A 24862-nucleotide genomic window follows, 5' to 3' on the forward strand; every position below is an offset into this window, starting at 1 on the left:
GCTTCCAATAATACTAAAGCTCTCAGCATTTACCTAGATGACACCTTATCCTTCAACAGACAAACCCACGCTGTTGTTGCAGCATCTGCCTACACTTGCAAGCTTATTACTGCTTGTAGGCCTTACCTCACGACACCTAACTGCATCACCTGGCTAGAACGTTAGTTATGTCCAAAATCGACTATTATAACTCACTCTTTCTAGGGACTAGCCTTAGAAACATGAACAAATTTACAAGTGACACAGAACAACGCTATCAGGGCTGCCCTTAACATCCCGAAGAAGTCACACATATCCGACACAAGACGCAACCTTAATTGGCTATCTGTCAAACGTAGAATCACCCCCAAAACTCTAGCCTTAACACACAAAGCCAGAGCCCACCTTGCCCCAGTTTACCTTTCTAACAGACTCCTGCCACACACTTCCTCAAGGCCCCTAAAATCGGCCCAAGCCCATTCCCAAATTCAAGCTGCAGAATTCAGGGGGTTCTAGCTTTCCTGTCCAAGCGGCTAAGCTGTGGAACACGTTGCCGACTTCTATTAGATCGGAACCATCCTTCCATATCTTCAAAAGAAAATCCACACATTAGTTGCATGAACTTGACCGCCAGGCGCCTCATGGCGTTCTCTAGCATGTCCGCGGCTGCGGTTACGCCTTTTGAATTTTGATTGCACTCATCCTTGTGTCTTGCATATTGTTTTTGTAACTATTTAATTGTGTAACTGTACTATCCTGTGTAGCTTTACTTCCTAAGAGCTGTAATAGCTGTAAAGTATGCACCCAGCTGCCCCAGGGCCGTGTGCGCTATACAAATAAAATAAATACAAATACAAAATACACATGTGCGGGTGTTGAGAAGAAAAAAACAAAACTCCTCCATGGGTTCATGGGCCGCACGGCTATCATGGATTGGGAGAGCTGTCGCCGTTGTCACCACCCTCTGGTATAGCATTCGAAGGTGGTAGTTTTAAGGCAGGATCAACACGCATAGCCTGGCCTGTTCCTCCACGGCATCAGTGGGACTGATATGCTGGTTTCTGCAACATGATGGCTCTAAGGTCCCTATGCAACACCTCACAGGATGCACACGGATCCTCTGTGATGGTATGAGTCAACTGTTGCATCTGCTGTTCAGACCGTCTACTGCGGGCTTCCTCAAGTGCAGTCAGTGTAATTCTGAAGAACATATACTCTTCCCTCAGGACGTTCCTGTGTGCACAACCCTCTGCAACCAGGGATGCCCGCAGAGCCCTGAGTTCTGTCCGTAGGGTCCTGTTGCTGGCCTCCATGTGCACCCTGTGTGAGCGGCAAATGGACCACATTGCCTGCAGCTGGAGCCCCACCTGTCTTTCTGGGGGCATCATGGAATTGGCCACCTTTTCCAAGCCCTGAGCCAACATCTCATAGGAAGCCCCCTGTGGCCGTGCAACACCATACATGGACTGCTCCCACACAGTATTGCCAGCTGACACACGGCCACCGTGTTGGCGGACCCCACAACTGGCAGGCCCAAGGGAACCTGGCCCTTGATGTGATGGGCCTGTCTGTGGCTGCAGGACTGCATCCCTCCCTTGATCAGCTGTCCCAGAACCAGGAGCCAATATTGTGTAGCGTGACCCTGCATCCATAATCACCACATACTGACGTACCAACACTGACTGGCCCTGTGAGGGGTCTTCACCCCCTGGAGACGTTTGGGACACAACAGCACCCAGAGTTCATCCACTCACCTGTGACAGTTTTGAGGAAGCCGTGTCTGGTTCACCACCAGATCCAAAGGAAACATCATTAGCAGAGTCCGACTGAGTCAGGGCCAGGATGGACTGTCATGTGCTACCACACCACGTCCTCCGCTGGTGGTTGGTAGCCGCTCAATATCCTGTACGACCTCCCCCTCCTCCTCTGCATCAAGTGCCTCATCACCTGCACATGAAGACCCATGTTAATTGCATAGCCCACACACACAGCTACCACAATGTTCACATGCAACACATTAACCTGCAATGTCATTCATGGCACAAAAAACCAGGCACATACACAGTGTACATGGAAGGGAAGGGAGCTATGAATGCAGACATGGATGTGTGATGAAGGGCTCAACAACACATGTAGTGCATGTGCATAGGACCTGCTTCACACACAAGCACCTGACGTGCAATACACAGATGTCGCATAGCCATGCATGAACTGCCAAACAGCATGAGATGGAATCTGATGACTACAGTCCCAGAGCCATGTACAATAGTTGTGACATTACATTGTACTCACAAAACCAAAATACACAAGTGTCACAAAGCGCAAGGATGCTAGGGTGACGGAATAGAGTGAAGACAAGCACACTGATTCCATGATGTGAGGTCACATTTACATCATGCCAGTGTGTAGGCATGTTGAAGGGGATACTTGGGTTTGTAAGTGAGAGGGGGCAATGCAGAACATGTGAACGGCCTCAATTTCAAACATAAATACGTCACCAGTAATGTAAATGCTGTGGCCTGTTGGCATTGGAAGGGAAAATGCACACATCAGGTGTCAAGTGGTGGTAGTGGGTTGTAGGGATACAGTAAACACACATTGAGTGCGGGGAGTGGCAGGGATGCAGTGCATGGGTGAAAATGTTGGCTCAGAGGACTGTGTCGGGGATCAGATTGTTGCCAGGTCCCTAGCGCATCATGTCAGTCATCCTGCACTCCAGCAGGGGAGAGGAGGAGAGTAAGTCCAACACATGAGGAAGCATAAGATGTGCATACATACCTGGAGAAGGTTCTCTTCCAGTTCCATTGAGACAGGGAGGTTGTACCAGAGGGAGGACTCAGCCAAAGACAACATTAACCACCAATTAATAGCAATGAGGAGCTACCGACCAAGAGTGAATGGGAAATGGATGCGTGAAGACTATAACAGGTAAGCAAATCTTGAAGATGGAGTTGAAGTAATGTCGGCCCTAGGACCCCTAAGGACTTGTGGACAATGCACAGGGTTCAGAAAAGAACAGTTGTAGCCACTGGGAAACAGTGGCATTATCACAGTTCGGGGGAGACACAATCCCTGGCCCCAACCCACAAGGACACTTCCCACAGTCCTGGTCTGGATGAGTAGCAGAGCCAAGAGAGTTCAACCACCAAAATCTAGTAAGAGTCTGCTGCAGTAGCCCACCATAGGTAGGAGCAGTCCTCTGTAGACAGTGAGCTGCAGGGGTAATGAGTGGAAAGGAATAATACCTCTGAGGAGGTGCATCTGGCAGGGTGACCTCTCAGAGATATCACAGATGTGAGTAGAGAAGGAGAGGGTGGAGTGGAAGATTAACACAGGCTACCCCCCACCACAGGTCGGAGCAGGAAGAAGGCCACAAGAAGAGATAGGAAAGGGAAGCCTGATTATTGTCTATGGCCCTCCAGGCAATTCTACAATATGATAAGGGAAATTGGGCCAACTAGACTAGACTAGAGATGACAGCTGACTATTATTCATATCATAATAGTTTTCTGTTTATTGTACAAATGCATATGTCATATAAAAATATATACAGACCAACCGCAATACATCCCTTCCAAAACAGTTCATTCACAACTCATTCATACAGTCATCTTTTTTTTTTTTTTTTTTATTTAAAAAATTGTTTATAGTTTACATCAAATTTATAAACTTTTACAATTATTTCATCAACTTTATGATACTTAATTTCTTAAAAACATCACATAAAATCATTTTCTTTCTTTGTACGCATCAAGATATATTTAGCGTAATTCATTTCTATTTTGCGATTTTCACATTTCATACTTGGTAACATTAGAGTGTACATAGTTTCTTTACATGACTATATGTCTTTGCAATAGGCCTTTTCTTAATGCATGACAACATAAAAATCCAGGTCAATCTTGTATTTAGTATATTCAAAAACATTGATTTAAATAGCATAATATTGTAATTAATCAAGTAGAATGTATAATACATCAATATCATTTAATTTACTGTGGTTCTTCAACTAGAGGCATTTTTAGATCCAGATTTTTAGTTTTCAAATCCTCATCAATTTTGAATAGTAACCTTGATAAAGCCAAAATAAAACGCATACTATCCCCTTGCATGCTGCGTTCCCAAAAAGCGGCCCGTGCAATATATGTTAGGCCTGGATTAAATTCGCCTAATAACAAGCATCTCTTTTCCTCAAAATATGGGCAGTATACCACAAGATGCTTTATAGATTCAGTTTGACAAGTCGAAGCACAAAACCGACAATTTGGGTGCAAGATCAATTCGCTAACATCATTCCATTTAAAGATACGTTCCAAAGTAGAGAATTGATTTAGTCTGAATCTTAGGTAGATGTTACGTACTCTATGATCGGGACATTTCATAAGATATAGGGGACGAGCGCCCCTCTTCATAAGTCTACTTGCACACTCCATGTATAAGACATATTTCTGGGTTTTTTCAATTATCGTCCTCCAGTCCCATTCGTACATTTTGCGTTTATTTTTAGCTAAACCAAGTTCTAAGTCCTCTATTCTTACTTCAATGGTGTCCAAGAGTATATTCATTTGTTTTTTAAGCTTATCCAATGATTTAACACCACCATTATTTAATAAACTGTGAAGATCTTCATACAATGAGTTTCTGGGTGGCAACAGCATTTTCGTATAGCTCATTAATTGTCGCCATCTCCATTTTGACGCTAGTGTAGATAGACCCAATTCATGGCAAATTATCGAGTTTGGGATTGCTGATGACAAGCACAGGGTTTTTTTCCAAAGAGACCCTTGAATCCCATTAAGGATCTGTTCAATATTCATTAGACAGATGTCTGAACTATAAAGAATAGTGGGTTCTACCTTTAACAAGTAGAAATCCAATAAGGGCTGAACCGAGAACATACAGTACTTAGCATAAATCACCTTCATCATTGATAGGAGAGAACGAGATTTTGAAGTTAAGAGCTCCTTCCATGATTTCAGTGAGTAGCTATTAGTCAAAGGATAACCTAAATATCTAATCGAATTTGCCATTTCAAGCCTGCTACCCGCAATTGTCCAATAGTACGATCTTATTTTTTTCCTATTATGACAAATGATGATCTGAGATTTTTGGGAATTTGCCGTGAGATTATGTTCTGTAGCATAGTCGTAAAAAAGGTTTAATTTATGCTGTAGTCCCGAGGGGGTCCTGTCAAACAGAATAATGTCATCGGCAAAACAAAGCCAATCAAGTTTAAGACTACCAAGTTTTACCGGAAATATACCATTGCCTGTCCACAATCTATCCATATCGGAAAGGTACAAGTTAAACAGGATTGCTGCTAGGTTGCAACCCTGTTTTACCCCAATCTCGGTAGCAATGGGCGATGTAAGAGCACCTTCCCTATTTATTCTAATTTGGAAAGACGTATTAGTATGTAACATTGCAAGGATTTGCACAAGTTGTTGAGGAAAACCTATATTCAACAGTTTTTCCCACAGCACTTCTCGAATTACACAATCAAATGCACTAGTTAAATCAAGCGATACAAGGTATATTGGTCCAGACTCAGGTAGTTTAGATTTATAGATGAAGTGTGCAAGAATTATAGCATTAAGGGATGTTCCGATGTTCTTTCTGAATCCGGATTGAAACTTTGAGTAAATATCCTTGTTGTCAATATAATTTTGTAGTCTTTTTAGTAAACAAATGGCAAAAACCTTGGCGGAAGCATCCATAAGGGCAATCGGGCGAAAGTTTGCAGGGTCGGTTGGATCACCCTTTTTATAGATAGGAATGATTATCGCATTCTGCCAAGATTTGGGAATGCAATTTGAATCCAGAATGTTTGAGAATTTGGTATAAAGAATTGCAGCCCAGAAAATCGGATCATCCTTTAAAACACATGCAGGCAGCCCGTCAGGACCTGCAGCTTTTGAAGGTTTAAGTAAATTAATAGCATCCAGGATCTCATCCATAGTAATTGCTAGTTTGTCCCTGCACTTTGCAGTTAGAATGTTTGAGTCTATTTTGTGAAATTTTGATGGTAACTTGAATTTCTCAATCATGAATGATTTCCAAGATTCAGATGAGACCGAAGAACTTAAATCATGCTGCTTTCGTCCATTAGTATCATTAATGATAGACCAGAGCCTACGTGTATCATTTCGAATAATGGCATTCATGATTTGCTGGTTCTCCATTAGCTTAATTCTGTATTTAATACATTTGTTCTTATTAGTGTATTTTAAACAGATTTTCTTTTTGCATAGTAAATAAAGTTCAGTAGTCAAATTCAGTTTTCGTAATTTTCTCAAACACAGATTATTTACACATTTCAAAGCGGCAATTTCAGCGTTAAATGTGTGAGGATGACAAACATTTTGCTTCCCTACATCGTTTATAAGTGATTGAAGATGTTTTTTTATAATCAGATTGTTCCATGCCTCACGTAAAATAACATTCTGTTTTGCATCCTCTCCTTTGGGGACTCTCCATAGGTCCCTGTTGACCAAGAAGTTCAAGCTTCTACATAAGGAGGGATGCCATCTCACTGAATGTTGAACTCTCTTAATGTTAATCAACTTAAGAATAGGATTAGGTTCAAGAATTCTAAAATCTAATTTAATAGTCATATTTATGGGCGTGTGATCACTATAAGGTGTATCCGTTATAATGATCCTACTCACACGCCCCATAAGGTTTACTGATACAAAAAAATAGTCAAGATAAGATTCGACACCACCCCTCCTCCAGGTACCATTTAGTAACCCATCTTCAAAGTCCACAGGGACAATATTCCAAGCTTTGAAAGAGTGCAGCAATTTGTCGCCTCTATTAATTAGATTGATTTTATGTTTAGAGATGTGAATTTGTCTGTCAAATGATCCTAAATCCGTGCAAATAGAATTAAAATCCCCACCAATCAATATCAAGTAATTAGGGTTTCGTTGCATAGCAGCCAAAAAAATCTCATCTATTAATTCCAGAAGTTTTTCTAAAAGGCACTTAGCAGGATTGTAATACACACAGACTAAAAGATAAATATGCTCAGGATGATCACACACGGAAAATTCAATTGCCATTAGATTGTCTATGGCATATAAGGTTTTCACATTATGATCAATAGAGTTACCAATCAGGATTGCCACACCACCAGAAGGACGACCAGCTAATCCTTGGCGAGCAGGTACACTAATAGTGTTAAAGCCATCAATAAAGAATGAATCTAAACACATCGTCTCCTGTAGGAATATGACCATAGGCGATTGTATACACACAGACTCTTTAAGCCAATCGCCAAGGTTTTTCATCCCACAGCAGTTCCAAGAAAAGAATCTCAGTTCAGCCTCATTAGGATTGTTTTTTGTTTGCCGCCATATCGATGATAGATGTCATTAGGGGCCCTAGCCAGGTTATTTTGGATGCTACGCCTACTACTGTAGTAATCTGGGTGATAAAGTCTGCTGCCTGTTCTTGACTACCAGCTTTACTCTTCTCACCAGATTTGCTCTCATCCGGGGCAGACTGTGCATCCAAAAAAACCTCAGCTTCTTCAATAGATCGCAATAGAGATAATTCCAGGCCACGCATCTCAAAATCCTGCCTGTGTTCCCATCATAGTTTCGTGATAATTTGTGACTGAGGAGCACAGATCATACGCAGGTTGTTATGATTTGCAAGCCTAATCCATTCAATATCATTAGAGTGTAAGGTTCTTAGTTGCGGACTCCCTTTGAATATATTAAATAAGAATGATCTATTTAGTCTTTGCCGACCATTCATCTGGGGATCGCTCTGCCAACCCAATATATAGCGTGTGTCCCTTGAAAAGGAACACTGTTCCATAGCTACCTCTGAATTTATGTGTGCCTGCTGGCCCTGATTTTCCAACTCACTTTCTTCTTGCGTATTATTTGTGGATATGTTACTCAATTTTTGGGTCATTTGTTCTTGATAAGAGGCAGCGTTTTCAATGCTTTCAAGAATATTTTTAGTTATCACATTGACCATTTCAGATCTTTCATCACTTTCCTTACTTTCATTATCCGCAACATTTTTTTGCGTATTCATCCGAGTATCCTCTCTAGTATTCTGCAACTCCTCAGCAACAAGTTCACTCACAGTCGCATATGAGGTTGCTTTGTGTTGTATATATGGTTTTGCATCATGAGTAGAATCTGTTCTACTCGTCTTGATTTTAATAACGGGGTAGAATGCTGAAAGACGCCCTTGCTTCTGAACATTCGATTCATCAGAGGCCATAACCATATGGCAGTGCGTATCTTTTTCTGTACTCTTCCTTCCCATACCTTTTAGTTTCTGTTCATGTGGAAGAGCCAGATTTAGCAGTGCTTTTGATTCATCGTTCAACTGTGATAGATTAATCACTAGCTCATTAACTTGCTCGTTCTCTTTCACCACATGTATATCATCTTGGCTATCAATAAGGTTACTCTGTTGTCCTTGATTTTTTTCTTTATTTTTCTTTTTTTTTTGCACTTTAGAAGATTCTTGAATAGTCTGGGCAAGAATTTTTTTATTTTTTTGGTTTACTTTTTTTAGGGCTTTTGCTTGGGCACGTTTCATCTTTCGAGATAGAAAGGTTGTTGGATTTTCTTTGCTAGATACAATTTCGCTTTCGAGATTAATTAAATAATTTTCTCGAGCTACGATTTTGTCAGTGTTAGACTTGTCACCCTCTAGCTCTCCATGATCTGAGTCATTATACGTTATCAGGTCAACAAGAGGCGTAGGGTTACTAGGATGCACATCGTGATTAGCCTCAACTAGAATCGCAGGGGTTATCTCACAAGTGTCCATTTCACAGACTTTTCGCGCAAGACATTGTTGTACCGTTAGGCGATGTAACACTTCATCTATTTTTACAGAGTTTGCCTGGATAAGCTTTAGAAGCACATTACTGGATGTTGTAGGTGCTAGATTTTGTACATTTGACCCTAAAGTCAGAGCCTTTGCATACGATACTTCCTCAGTCTGAGAGGAGGTATCCTGTTTTCGTGTAAGTATAGGTTGGGCCATTTTTGTTAGGTGAGAGTCAATCAGCATCATTTTTTCATTTTGACACGTGACATAGGCCAACATAAAACCCTCAATTTTACAAATTTTTCCAGACAAGTCAGCCAAATTATTCTTAATCGTAGTTAGATGTGCATGTGTAAGGTCATGCCCCTTATCTAATAGGTTCAATATAGAGGTGATCACCGGGAATGCTGCGTTTTCATCACCCATGTTTGGTGGATTAAGAGTACTGTTTGGAACAGTGTCAAAGTTTTTATTCATTGTATCTTCAGCTAGTGGGCTGATTTCATCAACACCCCCTGTGCTATTCACATGTGGGATTCTGGGCGCAAGTGCCCCTGATACCCCAATTCCAGATAAATCCCCCATAATTTGATTGGTTGGCGAACTGGTAGAGGGGCCTGTAAGAGGTGGCATCAGCGGAATATCATGCTCAGAGGAAGACGCAACATGTGACATATTTTCTTCATTATGCAAATAAATGCTTTCTATGTCCCCGGGGTGCAGTATTGCAGGTGAAGAAGGCCCTAGGGAGATGCGACAGCGTTTTTCCCATTCATTTATTAAAGCTGGCGCCATAATAGAGACGTCTGACAGCTCATTTTTAGCGATCTTAATAGATGAGAAAGGAGGATTTTTCCCCTTAAAAGGAGTCGTATATATGGGCATCTTTAAGGCATTACCTTTTTGTACTGTTCCAAAAGACGTTGCTGATATCACATCCAGTCTTGTCTCTATGTCATCATTTGGTTCGACAGACAAAGACTGGAGGCTATAGGGGACCGTATTAACATCCATCACCCGTTTCCTTCCATGTGCCTCAAACAGTAATGGAACAGATTCGTTCAAGATAGAATCATGAAGCTGAATAGGTACATTACCATCAAGTGCAGTGTCTGTTTTGTCTTTAGAGACACTCTTTCCATTTCGTAGACTCCCAACCATAATCAAACAACTAGATTAATAATAATATTAATAGTAATAACAACAACCCGAAGGCACAGCGTGCAAGTTTCAATAGTATGCAATGCACAAAGCTAGAAGTAAAACCTCATAGATTTTTCCGAGGATAACTTACTTGTATGTGGGTCCACCCGACACCCGCCACACCGTCAAACAGTCCAACAGTACACTTTCGTACACTTCCGGTGCGCGCGCGGTGCGCGTGACCGGAGTAGTTGTAGTAGTTACAGCCAATGGAAATCCAGGAGGGAGGGAGGGCTGGTGACGGTGTGGGGCGGTGTCTAGGGAGGGGACAAAAACAAAAAGAAAAAGTGTTATAGTGAACGTAACTTCTCACAAAGAGAGCAACTCTCAAGAGCGATGCACTGATACTAGCAAGTACCACTAGCAAGTACTATTAGTAAGTACTTAATTTAACAAATGAAGAATTACTTTTTTTTTCCAGGAATTGAGGGCACTAACAGCGTGTTTAGAGGGACGCGACCCTTCCTCTTGCGGACTAGTGATTTCACGAATCCACGGGCAGCAAATCCAAAATTACAGCGCTTGAAGACGAAGCACGCCGACACAGCAGCCAGTCCAACAGTACACTTTCGTACACTTCCGGTGCGCGCGCGGTGCGCGTGACCGGAGTAGTTGTAGTAGTTACAGCCAATGGAAATACAGGAGGGAGGGAGGGCTGGTGACGGTGTGGGGCGGTGTTTTTTTTTCCAGGAATTGAGGGCACTAACAGCGTGTTTAGAGGGACGCGACCCTTCCTCTTGCGGACTAGTGATTTCACGAATCCACGGGCAGCAAATCCAAAATTACAGCGCTTGAAGACGAAGCACGCCGACACAGCAGCCAGTCCAACAGTACACTTTCGTACACTTCCTGACTACAGTCATCATGTTTACAAAGAAATAGAAAAAAGTGATGTTCTGTTTAGATCACAATAATAGGTCAGACAGTTGTAAATTAAACACTCAATTGTTTTACAATGTGCCCCTCTGTTGGTATTCAGGGGGTTTAGAAAGCCATTGTCAACATGTTTCGGTTGAGTTCTCTTAACGAGGATGAGACAGTCCCCTCGTGTCGTGACTTAATATTCAACCTTCTTCAGGACAGGAGAGCAAACGCCAATTCCGCGTTGCCTCTTGGTAGAAAACCAAAAGTGGGGGGTGTATGTGGCAAGAGAGCTTGTCATCTCTGTGTTTACTCAAAAATCTATTTACTTGATATCCAGCTACAGCTCTCTTAGTTTAATGTATGTCACCTGCTCACCTCCTCTGAATCTTTCAGGGGCTGGCGAACTGGTGGGGTGGAATAAATCCCCGTGTTTCCAGCCTTTCTTTGAGTTGTGTGGCATGTATGTTGTAGTCCTCCTTGTCGGTACAGTTCCGTCTGATCCTCAAAAATTGCCCATAAGGTAAATTAAATTTAACTCTCTGGATGGAAACTTGAGTAGTGCAATAAGGTATTCTTGTCTGTGGCTTTTCTGTAGAGTGAGGTGGTTAAGTAAGAGGCTGAAATCACCCGCAGGGGCATTGTGGACTACCAATCCCACAATTCTGAGCGGCTGCTCTCAGAGGTCTAAGCGCATGTCGGCTCAGTTTCCACACAACTCTAGTAGATGAAAGGAACGTAAGCAGTCACTGTTCGACTTTCCATGCAGCAGGGTCCCGGGCTTTTATCTGCGGCCAAAATAAGGTAATGAAACATCTTTATTGACTAAAAGCGGCATTGAGGTGCACCATGTCTTGACAGCACAATGTCTACAAGATCAGACATTTAACACGCCGTTCTGTGTTTGTGTTTATACAGGCAGCCCCTCGGCCCAGACCAGGCTATTTCGGTCCACGGCCATAAATTGTGCGAAACTCCTCCACTGGCATTTCTTTTCCAGCGAGTTACAATCGTGATGAATCACACGGTTGACACAAGTAAGCGATCTTTGCACTCTAAATATTAATGTACCTTTTACTGCTAAATAGGGTTAGGTTTTTGTACCATGGAGTTACAGCAGCTAATGCATGTTATACATGCTTTGTTTTCTCCTCTGCAGGCGTTTTTAAATACGCGGCTGCCCGCATGAATTAACTCACCCTGTTATTTAACTGGGCCACAAGAGGAAATTAAGAAAGACAAAAACATTATTTTCTTCCTTTAAAACAACAGTGAGTGCCAACCCATTATTTGTGAATTACCTTATTGGGCCCCCATTGTTTAGTAGTTTTTTATAAAAATATATATGTCCTTCCTCATTATAGGGCCTCTATCACGTGAAGTGCCACTGCTGGGAGCATTCACGACGGGATTTATTCCACCCCACCAGTTCGCCAGCCCCTGAAAGATTCAGAGGAGGTGAGCAGGTGACATACAGTAAACTAAGAGAGCTGTAGCTGGATATCAAGTAAATAGATTTTTGAGTAAGCACAGAGATGACAACTTCACTTTTTTTCTTTTTTAGACCAAAGGCTCTCTTGCCACATACACCCCCCACTTTTGGTTTTCTACCAAGAGGCAACGCGGAATTGGCGTTTGCTCTCCTGTCCTGAAGAAAGTTGAATATTAAGTCACGACACGAGGGGACTGTCTCATCCTCGTTAAGAGAACTCAACCGAAACATGTTGACAGTGGTTTTCTAAACCCCCTGAATACCAACAGAGGGGCACATTGTAAAACAATTGAGTGTTTAATTTACAACTGTCTGACCTATTATTGTGATCTAAACATAACATCACTTTTTTCTATTTCTTTGTAAACATGATGACTGTATGAATGAGTTGTGAATGAACTGTTTTGGAAGGGATGTATTGCGGTTGGTCTGTGGAGCCGACTAATGAATATAAACATTGTACATATTTTTATATGACATATGCATTTGTACAATAAACATAAAACTATTATAATATGAATAATAGTCAGCTGTCATCTCTAGTCTAGTTGGCCCAATTTCCCTTATCAGAAGGCCACAAGAGACTGAACAGGGGGTGAAATGAAAGGAATAATAATTTGTGGTGAGGACGAGTGTCACGATTTGCAGCACATCTTATGCATGCAGTCTAAAGGACAAGAAGCACGTGTCAGTCCACCATGACATGCCCACCCATGTCAGTCATGTAAATACAGGCAGAACTGCCCAACAATCACAATAATCCATCCAAGCAACATACACATGTCATGGACGCACACAAATCACCACTCACCGGACATGTCCTTATGTCCTTATAAATGGGCAGGTCTCCGACGCCTTGGATCTGCTCCACATCAATCATATCACTGACTTGTCTTCATGTTGAGTGAGCTCATCGTCCTCTTGTGGTGGTGCACCTTCAGTCACCAGAGTAGAGGCGTAGGCACTACCCAGCTTCTCTTTGGCTCGGCGTTGGAGGTCATTCCAATGCTTCAATGCCTCAGGAGCTGTGCGCCTCTCATTGCCCAAGGCGTTGAGCACGCATATGTGTGCTCCCTGCCCGCACCAGCATTTCACGTTTGTGTTCTGCACGTAGTCCCCAAGGATCTTGACTTCCTCATCACTGAAGCTCCCCTTCCTCGACGTGTGGGTCTCCTGTGCCATGCCTTGGGTTGGAGCCTGTCCTGCTACTGCATGCTTTGCCTTCTTGCGAGGCGGTGCAGAGCCGGAGTGCCTGGGACCACTTGGGTTATTAGGGGCTGGAGCACTGGTGGACTGGGCCATGGCAGCACCCATCGATGTTTGGACAGGAGGTTGCCTTGCAGGCTGGTGGCCGCAACTTTCCCGACATGTCCCTTCCCCTTTGAGACAGGGACTACTGTACCAGGGTCCCTGTGGACCAGTGACTGCACCACTACAGGGCTGGCTGTCTGACCCTGAGCCTGGGTGGCGGGTGCTGCAGCTGCCCCTGCAGCGTCCTGACCCAGGCTGGTAGGGACAGCAGATAACACTGCTGCTCTGGGACCCCTAGTGCTGATGGCCGCAACTTTCCTGACACGTCCCTTCCCTTTTGAGACAGGGACTACTGCATGTGGGTCACTGTGGACCTGTGCCTGGACCACTCCATGCTGACTGTATGACCCTGAGCCTAAACGGTGGGTGCTGCAGCTGCCCCTGTAGCTTCCTGACCCTGGCTGGTAGGAACAGCAGATGACACTGCTGCCCCAGGAGCCTGAGTGCTGGGGACGTCAGCATCAGCTGCATCTCCCTGACCCTGTTTTGTGGGGGACACAGCTCTACCTACATGGCCCTGGGAACCTTAGCCACGTCGGCCACCTCAGCCAAATCCACCTCAGCCACCCTTCCCACTTGTTGCCCTCCCACTCATGGCACTGATGGAATTGGGCAATGGGAAGCACAGATATCAATTGTCCTGGGCAATTTCAGTGAGGAGGCAGTGTACGTGATAATAAATGTACCAGTGTGCTACCGCAAGGCTCAATGTAACCCCTGAGGAAAAGTAAACGGGCCGAGTATCGCTCAGACACCCCAAAAATGAAAATTACGTGTATGTGACCCCTCGTTAACCCACGTGTAAAGTAAAAACATAACGCAATACGCTGTGGCACCCAGCAACAAAAGAAGTTGCGTACGTGAAGGACACGTAGGGTAGTATGACCTTGAAAATGGGGGTATGCGAGACACATACCCACGGTATGCAAAATGCGTATTCAACTCACAGTCAGCCTCAAAAACAAAAATCAAAATGCACACTCGTGTGCGCAGAGGCAAATCCCTCACCAAAAGAAAAAGCTGGCACTCTCGCTTTAGGGTAGAGATCGTGTGGAAATGCTTGAATCACAGAAGTCCATACGTCCATCCGCTATCGCTAGCACAAGCGTGTGATGGTCTCCTATGCACTGATTTATCCTGATACTGTACGCTAACACCCAACGGCCAGCGCGTGTCACATAACTTACACTCGTAGGCCCTTTCCTGTAAATCCACGCTAACGTGCTGTTTCCGCACGTGCAGAGTCACTCTGTTTTCGGCTGGCCACGCGAGTAATACAGAAGACCCACGCTCCTGCCTACTAGCCAATTTACCTGCCTCCAAGTGCCCCAAGCTACCTCCTACGAGCCATCTGCTGCTGCCTGCCCACTGTGTGTGCCTGCTGCCCACGTGCCCTGCAATTTTGGTGCCTGCTGTACAGCCATTGCCAGTGCTCCTGTCTTTGGACCTGTGACCACATCTGCTGATCCAGAAGACTCCCGACGTGCTAGACCACCGCTCTACGGCCCAGCACTAGGACCACCTTTCCCACCCACACCTGCGTCAGGGGTTGCCATGTCTGAAGCAACATCAACGGAGGCAAGTGGCAACCCCCAGGCAGCCACGCACAGGCTGTCAGATTCTCAGCCAGGGAAGTTGACATCCTGGTGGAGCAAGTCCTGGTGCATTATGATGCCCTCTTCCCCAGACCATCGCAAGTCAGCAAGGAAGGACAGAGGAAGATCTTTGCGGACGTTGTGGGTGCCATCAACGCAGAGAGGGTGGCATCCTGCGACTACATCCATGTCCACAATTGGTGGGGGTACTTCAAAGCCACGAGCCGCAACAAGGCCCAGCGCTTCCTCAAGGCTCGCATGGACCAAGAGGGGTGCCGGGGCCGGTTGACAACCGACAACAAGCAGGTCCTCAAGTGGTTCTACCTGGCACTGTATGCCCAGGTCATGGATGGCAGCATGTAACGACGGGCACATGGTTGATTACATGTGTCTGGACTTGGCCATGTGAGACGTGTCACACATTGGTGCTAAAGGCAACATCATGGACTCGCATGGTGCATATGTGCATGTGTCTGAAGAGAGTTTGTGTGACTGGCCAACACTCTGGGATGGATGTCACTTGAGCATTAGATTGGGTGATTGAGTCATGCTGCTAAATTGACATCTACTGCACTTTGACGTGATAGCTCTGTGGCCTGCTTCATGACTGTCAGCTGACGTGTGTGAATGAGATGTGTGTGTCCCATGATGCATGTGACGTGAATGTACAATATTGAGGTGCTGACAGTGCCTTGTCCAAGGATGTGATTGTCTGCTGAGAATGCCAGACATGATTGTGCATGTGTGTTAATTGCACTTACCTGTGTGTCGTGGACGACGATGATGGTTGTGACATTTGACAGTGCCACTCATGTACATTTGCTTTTTGCCAAACCAACATATGTTCAGTTCCCTGATGTTTGTGTTCCATGTCTCCCTATCCACAGCGACGATGGAAGAAGAGGACGAAGAAGGTGCCTCCACCAGGAACAGACACAAGGCCAAGTCATTCTCCCAGCTCATATCATCTTTGGGGAGCGAGGAGACTGGGGCAATCCGATGCGGAAGACAGTGGGGAGGCATCCAGGTTGGTGAAGGGGAAGGAGGAGGCTGCATCAGCCCAGCCCACAGGGCCCGGTGGGGGTGATGATGTAGGTGTGACTGGTGCAATCCAGATTCAGGGGCAGGCGGCAGTACAGGTCACTATGGAGGGGCCTGTGACTGATCCTGCCCCTGGGACTGCGACTGCACCAGTATGCACCTGGGGCATGCCCCGGGCTGGACCCATCGGCAGGTTGCAGATGATTCCACTCAAACAGAAACACCAATACCTGCAGATGTCGCCATTTGGGACTGTCTGGAACCGGTGCTAGCTGGTATCATGAGGCGCACAGGCACCATTCGTGATGATGTGCAAGCTTCCCATCTGGGGCTTGGACGTCATCATGAGGAGGTTGTGCGTCTTGTGAACTGGCTAGCACATTTACTGGTCTCGAATTGGGTGCATGGGCTGGTCACTTCTGCGACCCCCTCCTCATCTGTCACCTCTGTGCACCAGTCATCCTCCCTGCCGTCTTTTGGCCCAGATGTCACAAGACCCCTGTGTACCGGTCCCAACCCCGGCGGCCAGTCAGGTGGAGATCACATCCCTGCCAGAGTCGGTAGTCGAAGTTGGATCAGCAGAGGTGGTCACCACGCCGATCCAGCCAGCGGCAGGAGCTTTGGCAATGAAGGAAGAGCAGGCACCAAGGAGCAGGGCACATGCACGACAGCCCCAGGGGTTGTCATCATCCCAGAGCCTGTCCTTGAGGCACAAGCACCGGGCAATGTGGAGGCTACAGGACTCGGGGCATTCAATTGCAGGGAGGAAGATATCGGCCATCAGGCAGGAGGCAAACGTGGACCTTTCCCAAAGAATGACTTCTTTGTTGGAGCATTTGGGCCAGCAGATCAGGGCAGAGCGGCAGCAGGCACGGGAGGCAAGATTCACCATGGCCAGGGTGGAGGTTTCACTGTGTCGGGCAGAGAGGCGGGCTGAGGTCCTCGATGAGACTTGCGGGGAGTTTGGGAGGAGCATGATGGACACCCTGCAAGCCCTCGAGGGGGAAGCAGAGGCCCACCAAGGGGAAGTGGACGCAGTGTTCGATGATGCGCTGGTGGAGACTATGGGCCTCATTACACGGACGGCGGTAACCATGGCGCTATTAGTGCCATGGTTGCCGCCGGTAATTTACCGATTCCGCCTTGGTGAATGGGGGAATTACCGCATCATTCCAAGGTTGGCGGGGCAGTATTCCCCATTCACCAAGGCCCTTCCCCATTACCATTTGAGCCCCCATAGGGCTCAATGGGTATGGGGAAGGAGCAAATAACGGTACCGCTATTAGCGGTACCGTTATTTGCCCTGAAGTCCCTCAGCGGGTCCCTTCCTTAACGTGTGGTCTGGCCACACGTTAAGGACGGGACCCGCTGAGGGACCTCGTAGTATGGCGCTAAGGGATTACCGGCACCGGTGCCCTTACCGGTGCCGGTAATCCCTTAGTGCCGTCCGTGTAATGAGGCCCTATGTTTTATTTATTTTTCCCTTTTATTAGGAGTTTTTGGACTGTGCTCCACTTTTTGTATATAGTTAGTTTATTGTGATGACATTTTGTGGAGTGTTTAAAAAAAATGTTCTTATGCATTTGGGACAATGGACCTATACCACTTGTACATAGTTGGATTTTTTTTTTTGTTCCGTTTGTGTTACCCATGATGTTATGGATTTCATTTTATTTGTGATTTTCATTTGGATATTAATTTTGGACATGGACCTCATTTTGGATTTTGCCCTTTTGTGTTGTTTTTTTCATTTGGAGAAGATTACTTTTTATTTATTTTCATTCACAATTTATTTATTTCAGGGAGATGAGTATGATTTCAATACTGTTTTTTAATATATTTTCAAAACTTTTATACAAGTGGTGTTTGGTTGCCCATTTATTGAAACATCAGATGCTTCATTACTCTGTCTGTTCTGTATCCATTATGATAACCTATGTTGTTCATATGTGTGCACACATGCCGGCATGTGTCATGTTTGACATTCATTGGTATGAGGCATGGTCTGCTGTGCATGAGCAGTGTATGGGTGTTTGGGTGTAGTCTGAGTGTGCACCGTGTGTTGGCATTTGATTTCACATGTGCAGCATGAATGTGTATTGGGCCTCTGTGTGTTTGTGAGGGTGGTGGGTTGGGTGAGTGATGTGAGTGTGATATGTTTACTATTTTGGCACCAAATTCGGTTGATGCAGTGTAAGGCACATATCGTGCTTTGAGCTTCACCAGCATGTGAAATCACTTGTGTGTTTAGGGGGTTATTGGTTCAGGTGATGTGTGCTCATTGATGCTCATGTCATGACACGCCATTGCAATGTCTGTTTCTGTGAAACATATCTAGAGTGCTTTTTGTTCTGTCATAGTGTGAGTATTTGTACATGTGGATTCTTGACATTACTTTGTCACATAGCATCCTGGGCCTCACTTTGACATACACTTTTGTGATGTGAATGCTGGGATATGGTGGTAGTATGCCATTGCGTGTGATCAGCTGGGACACAGAAGATCGTGGGCCACGTTTGTGTTATTTTTGTTGTTTGCTGTATATTTGCTGAGGAGTCGGTTAAGGGTAGGGTCACTACACAGCAAGCAAGTTCATGAACACACCATCATTGGAGTGAAGCTGTGTCATTATGTCAGCATCCATCTTGCTGGTGGTGTCCAGTATGGGGGGCCTGCCTGCAGGTTGCCATCAGAGGTGTTGGGGGGGACCATGAGGCGGGGCCTGCCTGCAGGTTACCGTCACGGGTGTTGGGGGCGGCATGAGGTGGAGCATGCCTGCAGGTTGCCATCACAGTGTTGGGGGGGCCATGAGGAAGGACCTGCCTGCAGGTTGCCATCACAGGTTTTGGGGGGAAGGGGATCCATGAGACGGGGCCTGCCTGTGGCCTGTGGTGATGGGGGTGTTGCATGTAGCGGGGGATGCCTGTGGCCTGTGGAGATGGGGAGCTGGGGGTGTCCCATGTGGTGTGGGCTGCCTGTGGAGTGTGGTTATGGGTGATGGGGTGTCCCATGTGGTGTGGGCTGCCTGCGGGGTGTGGTCACGTGTGATGGGAGGGTCCCATGTGGTGTGGGCTGCATGCAGGGAGTTTTCACAGGTGATGGGGGCTGCATGGTGTAGTCACAGGTAATAGGGGGTCCCACATGGTGTGGGCTGCCTGCTGGGTGTGGTCATGGGTGATGGGGGGATCCCATGTAAAGTGGGCTGCATGTGAGGTGTGTTCACAGGTGATTGGGGCTAGAGGGGTCCCATGTGGTGTGGGTTGCCTGTGGAGTGTGGTCACGGTGATGCAGGCTGGGTGGGTCCCTTGTGGTGTGGACTGCCTGCAGGGGGTGGTCACAGGTGAAGGGGGGTCCCATGTGGTGTGGGCTGTCTGTGGGGTGTGGTCATGGGTGATGGGGGCTGGGTTGTGGCTGTCCCGTCAGGAGGCATCTGTTTCCAGTGGATTTGTGCGTGTATCGCGGGGTACGCATGGGAGTTCCCACGTGATTTGGCTGGGGTGCGTCTGGGGTACGCACTGAGTTTCCATGCGATTTGGCTGGGGTGCATCCGGGGCACTTGCTGAGTTTCCACATGATTTGGCTGGGGTGCGTCCGGGGTACGTGCTGAGTTTCCACGCCATTTGGCTGGGGTGCGGATGGAGTAATTGTATGAGAATTCGGTGTACAATCACGTGGAAACTCCCACGTGTACTGGGGATGCACCCCAGCCAAATCACGTGGAAAATCCTGTGCCTACCCCGGATGCACCCCAGCCAAATAGCGTGGAAACTCAGCGTGTACCCCGGACGCACCACAGCCAAATCATGTGGAAGCTCTGGTACCAACCCCGGACGTATCCCAGCCAAATTGTGTGGAAACTCCCACTCGTACCCTGGACGCACCCCAGCCAAATCGCATGGAAGCTCTGCGTGTACCCCAGATGCACCCGAGACAAATCGTGTGGAAACTCAGCAGGTACCCCTGACACACCCTACCCAAATTGCGTGGAAATTCAGTGAGTACCCCGGATGCACCCCCGTCAAATTGCATGGAAACTCAGCGTGTATCCCAGACACACCCCAACCAAATCACGTGGAAACTCAGAGCGTACCCCGGATGTGCCCCAGCCAAATCACGTGAAAAATCAGCGCGTACCCCGGAGGCACCCCAGCCAAATCATGTGGAAACTCTGCGCGTACTGTGTCTGCACTGATTTCACATGATTTGGCTGGGGGTGGGGGCTATATGCTGGACCAGGGATGGCGCTGGGACTGGCACCATGTTAGGCATTTAGCTGGCTTTTGTCGACTTCAGTCTTTAAATGTCCCGCAATTAGGTGCATTTTGAAAACAACTAGAATACTCATTGTTCTTTCCTTCTTCCCTGACCCAGTTACTTGGGTGATTGTGGGAAAAGGTGTCCATTGATGATGATTGATACAGGTTACTTGGAAAATGACTTTCAACAGTTCTATATGGTGGATAATTAGAACTAGAAATGGTAGTTTGTTTGTTTTACATTTTATACCGGGAATCGAAGTGTGGCCTATAGGGGTTTGAGAAAAGGCTTCTCTATTTTCCCTAAAGAGGGTTGTAGATGAATGGAAATAGGTCATTATTGTATTGGGCATCAAGTGGTTTTCTTCATGGGCAAAAGGGGGATACCATGTCTCATCCAATGAAGTCATGGCATCTCCTAGGTGGCTGTCTCCTCCCATGTGATCCTCGCTCATGTAGCAAGGGTCAAGATCAGGTAGTACCTGCTGTCTCCTTGCCACATGGGAGGAAGTTACCTCCAGTGAATCAGTGATGACTTCATTGGATTCATCACAGAGCACCTACCATTTTATGAGCAAATGTTGGCATCTTTTGAGATAAAAAATGATGTTAATTGCATGGAGTTTGCAATAAGGACATTTTTCTCCTGAGTACTCTAGTTTCTTTGCAGGGCTGGAGACCAGGATCATTTTAAATGACCCACCTATAAAACTGCCATTTTGAAACACTTCCCCACTCAAAGTATCTCAAAGAGGCCCTTAAGGCTGCATATAACTTGCAATTTGTGGACAATCAGGCATCTTGGGAGTGTGTACTGGAATTTGAGCAGACTTCCAGGTGGGTGAACACGAATAGCCAGGGGTGTGTGACCACATAATTCCATTTGCTTCCCAAACATATAATTACCCAGTCAGTGCATGATTTCCATGAGCTCATGACACTGGATTGGGTAATAGAGTGAACCACAGGGTATATGAGATCCAGAAGCCCACTGGCAATAAAAATAAACACAAAACCATCCATCACACCTGCCACCGTGAAGGTGGTGGAGGTGAAAACTATCCCTCAGTTGGACATGGAGACGGGGGGCCTAAACATACACCTCCTGCCAAGAAGCAGAATGAAAGGCAGAGGGACCCATCGCCCTGGCCCAATCGAACAGTAGTCAGGCAGTATTTCAGAACAATTCCCCCTCTGTCACTGCCACCTATGTAAGTCCTTGATATAAGGGTACAAAACAGATCCTGGCCAATGTGCATACTCCCTCGGCACACGGGTCGGGGGTGACCAGTTAAGCACTTCCCTGGGAAACTTCCCTCCAAACTTTCAGCAGGAAAGAAGTACAACTCCACCTGGTAGCCTGAATGTTTTCAACTGGTACCCTTAAATCCAAACTTCCACAACAATCCTCCTCCTTATCCCCGGTTTCAGGACTAAAGATCCCTGAACCATGGAGAAGGGAGAATCAGGATAGAAAATGATGTGGGGAATTCCCAATGCCTGAGCTGCTCCGCACGAATGGGCACTTAGCCTTTTAGGGAATAGATATCCCTACAACCCTAAGAAGTTACTAAGCTGGAGTGACAGGTCCAGCAATTGACCGGCGACCTGGGGTGTATACTTAGGCCTCACTCAAACCCTCAACCTAACCCTGCTTTCCAGAAACCCCCAACACCCAAGGGGGAAATGACAGAAGGAACATCTGAAATTCCTGACAAGCAACAGGTTCTTCAGGGTGGGCAAGGGTTGAAGGGAGATGGCAAGCTCTTCAGGAAGCTTCTTTTCACACCAAAACACCATAACTCCCCATTCTGAAATAATGTGTGATAACATGAGTGCCTTCTTCCAGGACAAGATCAACACAATTAGGAACTTGATTCTAATTGAAAAGCCTAATAACTCAATTCTCAATTCATTTCCCCCTATGGTCCTCCTGTGTCCTTCTTCTGTTTTGAACCTGTCATGGACAAGATATTTGCTAAAGTGTTACACAAATGAAAATCTTTTACAACGGCAGACCCAATTCCATTACACCTGATGCAATTGCTCCCTGCAGACGGTATCTCATTTTGTACTACAGCTATCAATTCTTCCTTCAAAAATGGTGCTTCCTCCCACTTAAACATGCTATTTTGTCCCCTCTTCTGAAAATAGCTCAACTGGATGCTTCACTCCCAGAGAATTACGGCCCAATTTTACTGTTCCTAGCACTTATGAAACTTATGGAAATTATAGTTACACTGCAGTTTTCTACCTACCGGGAGACAAACTGTCTTCAATACTGATTTCAAGCAGTATTTACACCTACTTTGGGAACTAAGTCAATCATGATTTTGCCGCTTGACGATCTGGCACTGATGCAGGACTGCAGAGAGGTTGGTGCTTTGATTCTTCTGGATCTCTCTGCGGCATTTCATGCGATTGGCCATAATATTCCTGTTCAATGACTTAAATAACATTTGACATGGTTCACTTGTTTTCTTATGGAACGTTTGGAAACAGTCTCCCTTTTCCCATTCTTTTCTACTCGCACTGTTATTTCTTGTGGTGTTCCCCAGGGGTCTTCTCTCTCTCCTTTATTATTTAATCTTTATTCTCAACCTTTCGCAGATTTAACTTCCTCCAATGGTGTTCGATGCTATACAGACGCAGAAAATACTCAACTGATCCTCCGTCTCGGCTCACCATCCTAAACCCCCGTCTAAACTTAAGGAGTGCATCTCAGCACTCAGGAACTGGATGGCAGAACATCTGTGGAAACTTAATGACACCAAAACCTGGGTCTTGGTGACTGGCACTTCCTATCCTGGGTCTTTTTGGAATTCTCAATTCTGGCCCAGGGGGCTTGGTGCTCTCCCAGCCCATTGCGCTCTAATGAAAAGTCATGGTATTAATCTTTCCCCCTCCGGCTCTCGTGAGGCTCAGGTACTTCCAGTCTGTAGTTCCGGTTTCTTAAGACTGAAAGTGATAAGAAAAGCCCAGCCTTTTCTTTCACTTACATGTCGTGCCCAAGTCATCACATCTGCGATTATGTGATTGCTGGATTATTGCAACAGAATCTATTCAGTGCAACCATATGTTTTACTCCAGAGACTCCAAATTCTTCAGAACACAGAAGCCCAGCTGGTACAAGGTGCTGTAAAACTGGCTCATTTGGCCGTAATCCTTGTTGAGTTCCACTAGCTACCGGTTAGAAAGTGGATTGATTTTAAGATCCCATTTATTGTTCACTGTGCTGTTCATTCAACTGGACCTTTATTTTTGAGATCCAAACTTAAGGCATATGCACTGCTTCATAGGTTATGCTTGGGCGACAAAAACCTCTAATGGTCCCACACTTCTGCAAGACTAGATTTGGAGGACCTATTCTCTGCTTTAATCACTTATCAGTCTAGACAAGAAGTGATCCATACTTGGAATCGCTGAGGGTCTAGCCTGAAGAAAAAGACAAATAAATGTCATGTGAGTTGTTCTGACTGTTGTCAGATTATTTGTATGTCATATAATAATTGTTTTGCTGCACAATATCTTTAATATTCTCGCTTTTTTATGCCCTTTTCAGTTTCTTACTATGTTTTCATGCTTTATCAATGACTACTGCATCTGTCTGAGAACCATGAACAGAATCAATAAATGTATGCTTAATTGGTCATGGTTTAGTATTTGGCTTAACTTTCAAGGACAAGTGCTGATGCAAATAAACAATCCAGAGCCAAGGAGAGAACTGCATTCCAGGCTTTCCACAATTTTCACTGATTTATGTTGCTGTTTTTATGTTGTTTATGCTGTTTTTATCACATTGATTTTTGTTATTGTCTCTCCAGAGTTAAGATGATGTTGGAACAGATGTTGGGAGCCCACCAATGTATGCCTATTCTCTGGAACTCTCTTACTCAGTCACTGTGCAAGGTCTCTGATATTTTTTAGACTCAGGAAGTAGCTAAAGACTCTATTGTTTAAAGCATAATATTCCTTATACCTTACTTGGCCTCTCTACTAGCGGCCAGATGCCCTCGGGTCTCGGTTTGCGCATTATGCATTTAAATACATATATACATACAAAACAGAACCCCTGGAAACCTCTCAGCCTGATATTGACTCTTCTAGCCGAGGGAAGATAGAACCTTAAGAGCAAAGGGTACCTAGAAGGGGTCAACGAAGAACTCACTTTGTGGAGGAACAAATCAAGATAATCCCCTTTGAAATCGAAGAATCCCTGGAGGATTCAGTTAAGTACATCTTTTCTTTTAAGAATGGGGGGATTACAGCCAAAGAAAGATGGGTTCCAAAAGACACTGAGTTTGACAGAGTAAGTATGG

This window comes from Ambystoma mexicanum, chromosome 3q (assembly GCF_040938575.1).
Source record: "Ambystoma mexicanum isolate Mex_15411 chromosome 3q, UKY_AmexF1_1, whole genome shotgun sequence".
NCBI classification, from domain to species: Eukaryota; Metazoa; Chordata; class Amphibia; order Caudata; family Ambystomatidae; genus Ambystoma; species Ambystoma mexicanum.